Below are 12,039 nucleotides of genomic sequence, written 5' to 3' on the forward strand. Positions count from 1 at the left end.
ACAAGAAAGAAGATTCCACCTAAACATTAGGAAGAACTTCCTGACAGTAAGAGCTGTTCGACAGTGGAATTTGCTGCCAAGGAGTGTGGTGGAGTCTCCTTCTTTGGAGGTCTTTAAGCAGAGGCTTGACAACCATATGTCAGGAGTGCTCTGATGGGGTTTCCTGCTTGGCAGGGGGTTGGACTCGATGGCCCTTGTGGTCTCTTCCAACTCTATGATTCTATGATTCTATGTAGTGGAGTGTAAGAAGCCTAACGAAGTCCTGATTTCCCCCATGATTACTACTTTGATGCTTTCCCTGAAATATCAAATGTCAAATTCTTTCCAAAAAAACCCCAAACCCCTCTCTCTTTTGGTGGTGCCCCTGCTTTTCTGGAGCCTTAAGCATGTCTGCCCAGTATTCAGCTGTCCCAGGAAGGCACAGATCTCCAAGCTACAGTTGTCTGGACCAGACAAGAAGAAGAAAAAGAAGAGTTTGGATTTGATATCCCGCCTTTCACTCCCTTTAAGGAGTCTCAAAGCGGCTAACATTCTCCTTTCCCTTCCTCCCCCACAACAAACACTCTGTGAGGTGAGTGGGGCTGAGAGACTTCAAAGAAGTGTGACTGGCCCAAGGTCACCCAGCAGCTGCATGTGGAGGAGCGGAGACGCGAACCCGGTTCCCCGGATTACGAGACTACCGCTCTTAACCACTACACCACACTGGCTCTTCCAAATACACGATCGCCTGCATTATGGGATGACAGGAAATGCGGATACAAAAAGGTGCAAGAAAATGCATAGCAAAGAAATGAAAATATCTACACATTCCAATATTGGAAGTGTTAGGAAGATGCACCGAAAACTAGGAACCTCTAAAAAACAAAAACGTATTTTCTTTCTTTTGACACATAAAGGCAGCCCTGCCGAAGCAGAACAGAGTAAAGTCACCACTTTGGAAGAACTACAGCAGAATTTGAGCCTTCTGAATACAGTACGGCAAAATAAAAGAGGCAGCTGCCTGGTGCCGCACTGCCCAATTTAGCACAGAATGACTGGAAGCAGGGGTTTTTTGGGGGGGGTCTGTCCATCTTTCTCAGGTCTACCTGGAGAACCTGGGAATGTTCTTCATGCACCTTCCCACTGAGCTCTCTCCCATCCCCTATCACCACGGTCACTCTAAGCAGAACAAAACTCTGTGTGCAGAAGGCTATGCACCAGCCGCACGCTGATCATTACGCGTGGGTGTCTTCTGCGTGTACGCGCATGCCTCAGTCCACCAGGTGGAAATGCACATATGAAGGAGAGCTGTCTATGCGCATAGGTAGCTGCCTCCTACTGAGTCATGCCATGGATCTGGCAATTTCACTGTGGCCTGTACACTGCCAGGCTCTCTGGGATATCTTTCCCAGCCATACCTGGAGATGCTCTGTCAGTGAGCTATGGCTTTTCCCAGGGCTCAAACCCATGATGCAAGAGGGCAACCTCCACTGTCTTCAGTGACATTACCTGCTTGGCTCAGTAAGCTCTTTCTATAGAACCATAGAATTTTACAGAAGGGACCCCAGGGGTGAAGAACCTTACATTTGTCCCCATTGAAATTCACCCTGTTAGTTTGGGCCCAGTTCTCCAATCTGTTAAGGTCAACCCGGATCCTGATTCTGTCTTACGTGGCCTTGGCTGCCTCTCCCAACTTGGTGACATCTGCAAATTATGATGAGCATCCCCTCAGTACCTTCATCCAAGTTGTTTATAAAGGCATTGAGCAACCAGGACAGAACTCTGCAGCACCCCTACATTTCTCCAGGATGATGAGAAACCATTAGTGAGCACTCTTTAGGCTTGGTTAGTCAAACAGCTACAAATCCACCTAACAGTTACCTTGGGGCCATGGAAGCTCCAGCCCCTGCAATAACATATTAGAGGGGGCCATGTCCCCGCAAAGTTGACGGGCAATGGTTTGCGTGCACTGTGTCATTTGATTGATTTATAGGGGCAGGGCTTACCTGCGCCCCCACCATATTTCATTCAAGTTGGCACCCATGGTCTGCCTATTGGATAACCCTACCTTGGCTCCACCAATGTGTTTGTACTGTACCAACTTCCCTGCCATCTTGCTCGTCCCCTTCCTGGTGGTGCTGTGGTCTAAACCACAGAGCCTAGGGCTTGCCGATCAGAAGGTCGGTGGTTCGAATCCCCGCGATGGGGTGAGCTCCCATTGTTCAGTCCCAGCTCATGCCCACCTAGCAGTTCAAAAGCACGTCAAAGTGCAAGTAGATAAATAGGTACCACTCCAGCAGGAAGGTAAACGGCATTTCTGTGTGCTGCTCTGGTTTGCCAGAAGCAGCTTAGTCATGGTGGCCACATGACCTGGAAGCTGTCTGCAGACAAAAGCTGGCTCCCTCAGCTGATAGAGCGAGATGAGCATGCAACCCCAGAATCATCCGCGACTAGACTTAATGGTCAGGAGTACCTTTACCTTTACCACCTGTTGAGGGGCTAGCACTCCATCTTCAACTCATCCCACTAGCCGCTTCTAAAAGTGCCTTCTTGATTCCATGCCTCTTCAGTATACCTGAAGGAGGGTCTCCACCCCCATCGTTCAGCCCAGACACTGAGGTCCAGCTCCGAGGGTTTTCTGGTGGTTCTCTCACTGCACAAGAAGTGAGGTTACAGTGAACCAGGCAGAGGGCCTTCTCAGTGGTGGCGCCCGCACTGTGGAACACCCTCCCATTAGATGTCCAGGAAATAAACAACTATTTGACTTTTAGAAGATATCTGAAGGCAGTCCTGTTTAGGGAAGTTTTTAATGTTTGATGTTTTATCGTGTTTTTAATATTCTGTTGGACGCCACCCGGAGTGGCTGGGGAAGCCCAGCCAGATGGGTGGGGTATAAATAATAAATTAGTATTGTTATTATTATTCTGTATCCCACCTGATACGTTTGCTGGTGGACTGCTTGTTTCCACTCCACTCTTCCCCTTCCCCAGCTGGAACATCAGAATTCCCTGGCCTGCCCCTGATATCCAGTGGCAATGGACTCACTTTTTATAATGCCAGAGCTCTCCTCTCCCTTTTACTGGTCCCTGCTCCAGTGCCTTCAGACAAAGACATTAGCAGATAATGCCTACTAGATTTTGGCTGTACATCAACTGGCATTAAAGGACAAGAGCAGATGAAATAGGTTTTCCTGGTCGGTTGGCATCCCTACAACTCATTAACTAGGCTAAGTGTATGTTATTTTGACCAGGGATGACCAGGTGTGCTTCCTACATACATAACAGAAATCTGCTATGGAAATAACCAGGAGTAGTGGGATCGAGTTAAGCGAAATCAGCTTCCCATGATTCTCAACTCATGCAGGTGCTCTGCACCTGTACAGCAGCTTCCAAGGCCTGATAAACCTTCTGTGGCCTTCAAGACAAATGAAACACTGTCTTTTGATGTCCAAAGTATGGGGAGACCCCACACACTTTGCCCTAGACCTTGTTGTTGTTTAGTCGTTTAGTCATGTCCGACTCTTTGTGACCCCCTGGATCAGAGCACGCCTGGCCCTCCTGTCTTCCACTGCCCCCCACAGTTTGGTCAAACTCATGCTGGTAGCTTCGAGAACACTGTCCAACCATCTCGTCCTCTGTCGTCCCCTTCTCCTTGTGCCCTCCATCTTTCCCAGCATCAGGGTCTTTTCCAGGGAGTCTTCTCTTCTCATGAGGTGGCCAAAGTATTGGAGCCTCAGCTTCAGGATCTGTCCTTCCAGTGAGCACTCAGGGCTGATTTCCTTCAGGATGGAGAGGTTGGATCTTCTTGCAGTCCATGGGACTCTCAAGAGTCTCCTCCAGCACCATAATTCAAAAGCATCAATTCTTCGGCCATCAGCCTTCTTTATGGTCCAGCTCTCACTTCCATACATCGCTACTGGGAAAACCATAGCTTTAACTATACGGACCTTTGTTGGCAAGGTGATGTCTCTACCTTTCCCCTAGACCTTAGATGCACCCATAAGGGGTAGACACCCTATATTTAGGGTGGGGAGAGACTGCTCCCACCTCAAGTTCCTTTTCCTTCCTTATCTGGTTGGCATTCCTCGGTTTTGGGAGTCGATTGAAGAATGTGCTTTCGGGGGTGAATTCCCCCCATCACCCATGATGCATGAAGAAGGAGAAGTTCACTGCAAAAAGGAGCAGACACTTGAAAGATACACACAGAGAGAGAAATTCTGGGCTCATCCACACTTACCTTTTGCTCCATTGCTTTCCGTAGGAAAACTCACTCTTTCACCCTGAATCGGAACAAATGGTACTTCAGGTTTTCTGTGGATTGCTGTCTGCTCCGATTTGGCACTAAAGAGCAGGTTTTCATGGGGGAAGCACTGGGGCGAGGGAAACAGTTCTTGGAAATGGAGCTTTAAAGTGCATTCCTGGGCCTAGAAACACAGCTCAAAATTAAGTCTGGATGGTGTTAAGATCAGCAGAGGGCACCCTTTTAGTATGTCCACACACCCCAGTGCCAACCTGCAGTTTGCAGCAAGCAGTCTTGAGATTGCCCCCCACCAAATAATAACCATGCAAAGCCAAGAAATGTTTCATGATGCCAGTGGCGTAGCGTGGGGGGTGCAGGGGGGCCCGGCCGCGCAGTATCTGGGGGGGCGCTAATCTAGTGGAAGAGACTCGAGTGCTAAAATCCACGGGTTAGGGGGCGCAAATTACTTGCCTTGCCCCGGGTGCTGACAACCCATGCTACGCCACTGCATGATGCTAAAGCACACACCACCTGCCCTATTTTGAATGCACTCAGCTTGGAGTTGTGTCACAAAGCTTTGCGTAAGCCGATGTGTCAAGTAACAAGCAGGTCGGCTAAGACTTTCTTTATCGGCAGGCAGCATCTCCAAGAAGGATGTGGACAGTAATTGGCAGGGCAGAGAAAGGAGCATTGCAGAATGGGGGAACCAATAATAGTGACAGGCTGAGTGGAGAAGATGAAAAATGCTAACTGATAGTTATTTCTGTACTTCTTGGCCACTTCCTGATCTGACATACACCACCAGCTTTTTTGATATTCATTGCATGCAAATTTATGCAGTAGAGTCACTGCTGCAGAGGCTATTTGTTTTGTGGCACTTGTCTGTTCTGACTTGTAGTGATACACGAGATTGCGAATGGGTCGTGGAAAAGAAGGGGCTAGATGCAAGATGCAACTAGCTGGGATCTGCAAGAGGTTCCCCCAGATTTGAAGAACTTCCAGGCCCAAAGGAGAGGGACGACGGATGAAAATTTGCTTCATTTTAATGCAAAACTACCTAATGCACCTTTCCCAAAGGAAGACACAAACTTGAAGCAAACAAAACCTTTAAAGAGGAGTTTGACTTGCACAGCCCTTTTGGTCAGCGTAAATTCTGCCGGGTCGCCAGGTCACATGACTGAGCAGAAATTGGTTTGGAACAGGTGTACAGCACTCCTTGTCCCATCCTGCCCTGGCCCACCCCTGAAACAACCATTTTTTTTGGGGGGGGGATTAAAGGGTAAAGGGACCCCTGACCATTAGGTCCAGTTGTGATCGCCTCTGGGGTTGCGGCACTCATCTTGCTTTATTGGCCGAGGGAGCCGGTGTACAGCTTCTGGGTCATGTGGCCAGCATGACTAAGCCACTTCTGGAGAACCAGAGCAGTGCACGGAAACGCCGTTTACCCTCCTGCCGGAGTGGTACTTATTTATCTACTTGCACTTTCGAACTGCTAGGTTGGCAGGAGCAGGGACCAAGCAAGGGGAGCTCACCCTGTCACGGGGATTCGAACCACCGACCTTCTGATCGGCAAGTCCTAGGCTCTGTGGTTTAACCCACAGTGCCACCCGCATCCCGGGGGGTGGGATTAGGACAGCATAAATTCTGCCAGCTTAAATTCCACTTGGAACAGCTAAAGATCCACCTGTTCCACAGTCAAACCCTCCAACATTCCTCTGATGAAAATCTGGACATGTGTATTTCAGTGCTGTGTTGTTGCTTGAGTTAGCTAACTCACAAGAGAGCATGGCAGCACTGCAAGAGTCAGCTCATTTTCCTCCCTGAGCTTTGCAGCACTGGAGCGAAGAAACGGGACATTCCAGGATCAAATCAGAATCCGAGATGGCTTCTGCAATTCCGGGAACGTCCTGGGAAAAATCAGAGTATGTGATCTCCCTTTTCTCAGCAGATTGTGCTGTCAATCCATCAGACTGATTTACTGGATGCAGAAGAGGTAGGAAAGAAATCAAAGCAGCTAACAATATGAATTGTTTAGATATATTTTTCATTCCTGCAATAAAGCTCTGGGGTCAGCTGGAGCAAATTGCATTATGCTTTGTAGTTATTAAATATATGGATGGATGGATGGATGGATGGATGCATTATACAGTGGTACATCAGGTTACAGATGCTTCAGGTTACAGACGCTTCAGGTTACAGACTCCGCTAACCCACAAATAGTACCTCGGGTTAAGAACTTTGCTTCAGGATGAGAACAGAAATCGTGCAGTGGCAGTGGGAGGCCCCATTAGCTAAAGTGGTGCTTCAGGTTAAGAACAGTTTCAGGTTAAGAATGGACTTCCAGAACAAATTAAGTTCTTAACCCGAGGTACCACTGTACAATATTGCTAGCTGGACGTGGATTAATTCTGACAATATTGAATGATACTGTGCATTGTTTTTTCACTTTTAAATGTCTTCAATTGTTCCTGGGCACCTGTCATATCTCAACCCAACGGCTATTCCACAGAACAGAGGCAGCCACACTAAAAGCCCTGCTCTGAGCTACTGCAAAGAACATTTCTGGGGCCTTTGTTTCACACTCTAGGTGCTCAGAACAGCAGAAAGTCTCAAATTCCTGGCATCCCCGCAATCAGGGCTTTTTTTCCAGCGGGAACCTGCCAGCAGTCAGTTCCAGCTGCTCTCAGGTTGGCACCATTGCCATTCTAAGAGAACGAGGGAGGCATTCGTGGTGAGTTCGGGCTCCTCTTTTAATCTAGATGTATAGCACTGCCCGCAACCAACAACCAAAAGCCTCAAAGAGAGCACTTGTGTAACAGAACAGGATTGTTCGCAACAGTGCACTTCTAATGATCTGCCTATTTCCAAGGTGCTTTGGGAAAGAATGAAGGCATAAGGAACAGCTGCCTGCAAGGACAATGATTGCAGAAGCAGAATCATTGCCTGCTGCGGAGTCCAACCAGCTGAGATTGCAGCAGGTGATTTCTCTTTCTTATACGAACGTAAAAAGTGCTTTTAACTAGAATTGCTGCAGCTCAAGTTCAAGGTTAATTCAGAGCAGGTCCAGAGTCAGTGGGGACCTGCCAAGGCCCATGATCAAGTAGGGGGCCCAAAGCAAGTGCCAAGGCTCAGCACCACTGGGATCTGCTGAGGGCCCAAACCCCAGCAAAGCCGACACTGACTGGCAGCAGAGCTCCAGAGTCCTGGAGAGAAATCCTTCCTGGCCTGCCTGCAGATACTGGAGACTGATATAATAATAATAATAATAATCATAGAATCATAGAATCATAGAATCATAGAGTTGGAAGAGACCACAAGGGCCATCGAGTCCAACCCCCTGCCAAGCAGGAAACACCATCAGAGCACTCCTGACATATGGTTGTCAAGCCTCTGCTTAAAGACCTCCAAAGAAGGAGACTCCTTGGCAGCAAATTCCACTGTCGAACAGCTCTTACTGTCAGGAAGTTCTTCCTAATGTTTAGGTGGAATAATAATAATAATAATAATAATAATAATAATAATAATAATAATGAAGACAGAAGTGCCTGGCGTGCTCTGGTCCATGGGATCACGAAGAGTCGGACACGACTAAACGACTAAACAACAACAACAACAACAACAACAACAACAACAACAACAACAACAACAATTTATTATTTATACCCCGCCCATCTGGTTGGGTTTCCCCAGCCACTCTGGGCGGCTTCCAACAGAATATTAAAATACAATACTCTATTAAACATTAAAAGCTTCCTAAACAGGGCTGCCTTCAGATGTCTTCTAAAAGTCTGGTATTTGTTTTTCTCTTTGACATCTGGTGGGAGGGCGTTCCACAGGGAGGGCGCCACCACAGAGAAGGCCCTCTGCCTGGTTCCCTGTAACTTGGCTTCTCACAGCAAGGGAAGCACCAGGAGGCCCTCGGCGCTGGACCTCAGTGTCCAGGCTGAACAGTGGGGGTGGAGACGCTCCTTCAGGTATAGAGGACCGAGGCCATTTAGGGCTTTAAAGGTCAGCACCAACACTTTGAATTGTGCTCGGAAACATACTGGGAGCCAGTGTAGGTCTTTCAAGACCGGTGTTATGTGGTCTCGGCAGCCGCCCCCAGTCACCAGTCTGGCTGCCGCATTCTGGATTAGTTGTAGTTTCTGGGTCACCTTCAAAGGTAGCCCCACATAGAGCCCATTGCAGTAGTCCAAGCAACAGATAACTAGAGCATGCACCACTCTGGCGAGACACAGTTAGCGTCTCATCCTGCGTACGAGATGGAGCTGATAAACAGCTGCCCTGGACATAGAATTAACCTGTTCCTCCATGGACAGCTGTGAGTCCAGAATGACTCCCAGGCTGCACACCTGGTCCTTCAGGGGCACAGTTACCCCATTCAGGACCAGGGAATCCTCCACACCTGCCCGCCTCCTGTCCCCCCAAAACAGTACTTCTGTCTTGTCAGGATTCAACCTCAATCTGTTAGCTGCCATCCATCCTCCAGCCGCCTCCAGGTACTTGCACAGGACCTTCACCGCCTTCACTGGTTCTGATTTGAAAGAGAGATAGAGCCCATTACCTTTTGCATGGAGCAACACGAAGAACTTTCTGGCAGTAAGAGCTGTTCAACAGTGGAACCGTCTCCCTAGGGAGGTGGTAGACTCTCCCTCCTTGGATGGCCATCAGTCACAGATTCTTTTGCTGAGATTCCTGCATTGCAGAGGGTTGGAGTAGATGACCTTTGGTGGTCCCTTCCAACTCTGTTGTTGTTGTTTAGTCGTGTCCGACTCTTCGTGACCCCATAGACCAGAGCACGCCAGGCACTTCTGTCTTCCACTGTCTCCCGCAGTTTGGTCAAACTCATGCTGGTAGCTTTGAGAACACTGTCCAACCACCTCGTCCTCTGTCATCCCCTTCTCCTTGTGCCCTCCATCTTTCCCAGCATCAGGGTCTTTTCCAGGGAGTTTTCTCTTCTCATGAGGTGGCCAAAGTATTGGAGCCTCAGCTTCACGATCTGTCCTTCCAGTGAGCACTCAGGGCTGATTTCCTCAAGAATGGAGAGGTTTGATCTTCTTGCAGTCCATGGGACTCTCAAGAGTCTCCTCCAGCACCATAATTCAAAAGCATTGATTCTTCGGCGATCAGCCTTCTTTATGGTCCAGCTCTCACTTCCATATATCACTACTGGGAATACCATGGCTTTAACTATACGGACCTTTGTTGGCAAGGTGATGTCTCTGCTTTTTAAGATGCTGTCTAGGTTTGCCTTCGCCTTTCTCCCAAGGAGCAGGCGTCTTTTAATTTTGTGACCTTTCCAACTCTACGATTCTATAATTCTATGAAAGCAGATGCTCTACTGCTGAGCTACATATTTCGTTTATCGCGTTGGAGACAGCTGGCGTGGAAAGCGGTCTACAAATGATGAGAAATAAATAAGGAGAATTAAAATGGACAGCCTAACTCAATGTGGCTTCATATTGACATTTATCTCTTTTTATCCTCACGCCCCCCCCCCCCATTGCATCCCTCTCTGTTCTCCGCCATCAAGCTTCAGGGCTGGATTTTTGCTGGTGGGGTTTCTTCTCTTTTGATGGCACGGTATAAGTAATAAGCCATATTAGCAGCTGGATATTGCTTGCGCCCTATAAGGAATAAATATTTCATTCCAAATGAAAGGCATTACTTGCCCTGTGGGACGAACGCGGCTAATAATTGGGCACATTGCGCATTTCCGTGTTGAGCTGACGAGCATTTTTTACAGGCTTGCGTCTGGTTTTTCTTCCACAGAGGCAAAGATGTCACCACAGCACAGCCTTCCTCGTCATATTAAGCATCCTTTGCTGAGATGTTTAATCAAGGGAATCATGAGGGGAGAATTAATCTCCAACAGGTCATTTTTTGCCCCAGCTGGTCTTGCAGAAGAGCAATCCAATCAGCTCCTCAGCCACCGAAGTCATTTCAAGGAAAAGGTCAGGACGTAAAGGCAGCGCCGGTACGATGACAGCCAGACGCAATCCCTTTTCAGGCATGCAATTAAAGAATCCTGCACTCCTGTAATAGCCTCTTGATAAAGGGTGTTATTAATCATCATTATTATTATCACCCATTCAGAGCTTTTGCAGGTGAGAAATATTTGCAGCAACACACTCCATTTCCTCCTGCAAGAGCTTGCAGTAGCAATGTGAGCTTTTTTTTTTTACTCTGGCGAGACAGCGGACACGTAGGGTCTCATCCCGCGTACCAGGTGGAGCTGGTAGACAGCTGCCCTGGACACAGATTTGACTTGCGCCTCCACGGACAGCTGTGAGTCCAAAATGACTCCCAGGCTGCTCACCTGGTCCTTCAGGGGAACAGTTACCCCATTCAGGACCAGGGGGTCCCCCACACCTGCCCTCTTTGTCCCCCCAAAACATTACATCTGTAGACCCATTAATGGCCATGACGCTAGGTCCACTAATTTCATTAGTCCTGTTGTTGTTTAGTCGTTTAGTCGTGTCCGACTCTTCGTGACTCCATGGACCAGAGCACGCCAGCCACTCCTGTCTTCCACTGCCTCCCGCAGTTTGGTCAGACTCATGCTGGTAGTCCTTCCAGTGAGCACTCAGGGCTGATTTCCTTCAGAATGGATAGGTTTGATCTTTTTGCAGTCCATGGGATTCTCAAGAGTCTCCTCCAGACCATAACCCTTCTCCTTGTGCCCTCCATCTTTCCCAGCATCAGGGTCTTTTCCAGGGAGTCTTCTCTTCTCATGAGGTGGCCAAAGTATTGGAGCCTCAGCTTCAGGATCTGTCCTTCCAGTGAGCACTCAGGGCTGATTTCCTTCAGAATGGATAGGTTGGATCTTCTTGTAGTCCATGGGACTCTCAAGAGTCTCCTCCAGCACCATAATTCAAAAGCATCAATTCTTCGGCGATCAGCCTTCTTTATGGTCCAGCTTTCACTTCCATACATCACTACTGGGAAAACCATAGCTTTTACTATACGGACCTTTGTTGGCAAGGTGATGTCTCTACTGACTAAAATAACCCTACAGAGATGGAACGCTCTGTCTCATGAGACCAGGGCCCTGCAGGATCTGATTTCTTTCCACAGGACCTGTAAGACAGAGTTGTTCCACCTGGCCTTTGGCTTGGAATCAATTTGATTCCCTCCCCCTCTTTCCTTTTTCCTTTCTCCTTCTGTGTTGGAACTCCTATTTGGGGACTTCCCTGGCTTTTTTCTGGCCCACGTAGGACCAGTCTGGATAGTTGGCCTTGGTGAAGATTTGACGTTTTCACCCCCAAAAAGTTTTTGATTTGAGTTTCTACTGAAATGAAGCTGCATTTTAATGTTTTAACGTTGTATTTTAATCTTGTTTTTAAAGCTGTATTTCAACCAATTGTTTTTATATTTGGTGTTAGCCGCCCTGAGCCCAGTCTTGGCTGGGGAGGGCGGGGTATAAATTATTATTATTATCATTATTATCATTATTATTATTATTATTCTCTTGAATGGGAATGAATCTATGGGCAAAGGGTGCCTTTTGGGGCTGGAAATGGGAAGTGGGGCTCTTGCCACCTGCCCAGAAGGAACAGGGAAGAGCGTAAGAAAAGGAGCCTGGAAAAAAAGAGAGAGGCTAAATTAATTATCCACACTCCCCCTCCAACCCACTGCCTCTCCAACACCTTCATAAGCTTTTTCTCGCACCTGCTCTCCTGAGGTTGAGAACGCAATAATCTGATGGATGCTCAGATGTCCCTGCCAGATGGGTGCCCATCTCCACCCGCCCTGCTTCCTTGCTCCCCTCGTGCAAACATCTTGTGGGTTTGCAGAAGCAGCCACGGTTATTAGACAATC

Source organism: Podarcis filfolensis (genome assembly GCF_964270895.1).
Source record: "Podarcis filfolensis genome assembly, chromosome: 6".
Taxonomy (NCBI): Eukaryota; Metazoa; Chordata; class Lepidosauria; order Squamata; family Lacertidae; genus Podarcis; species Podarcis filfolensis.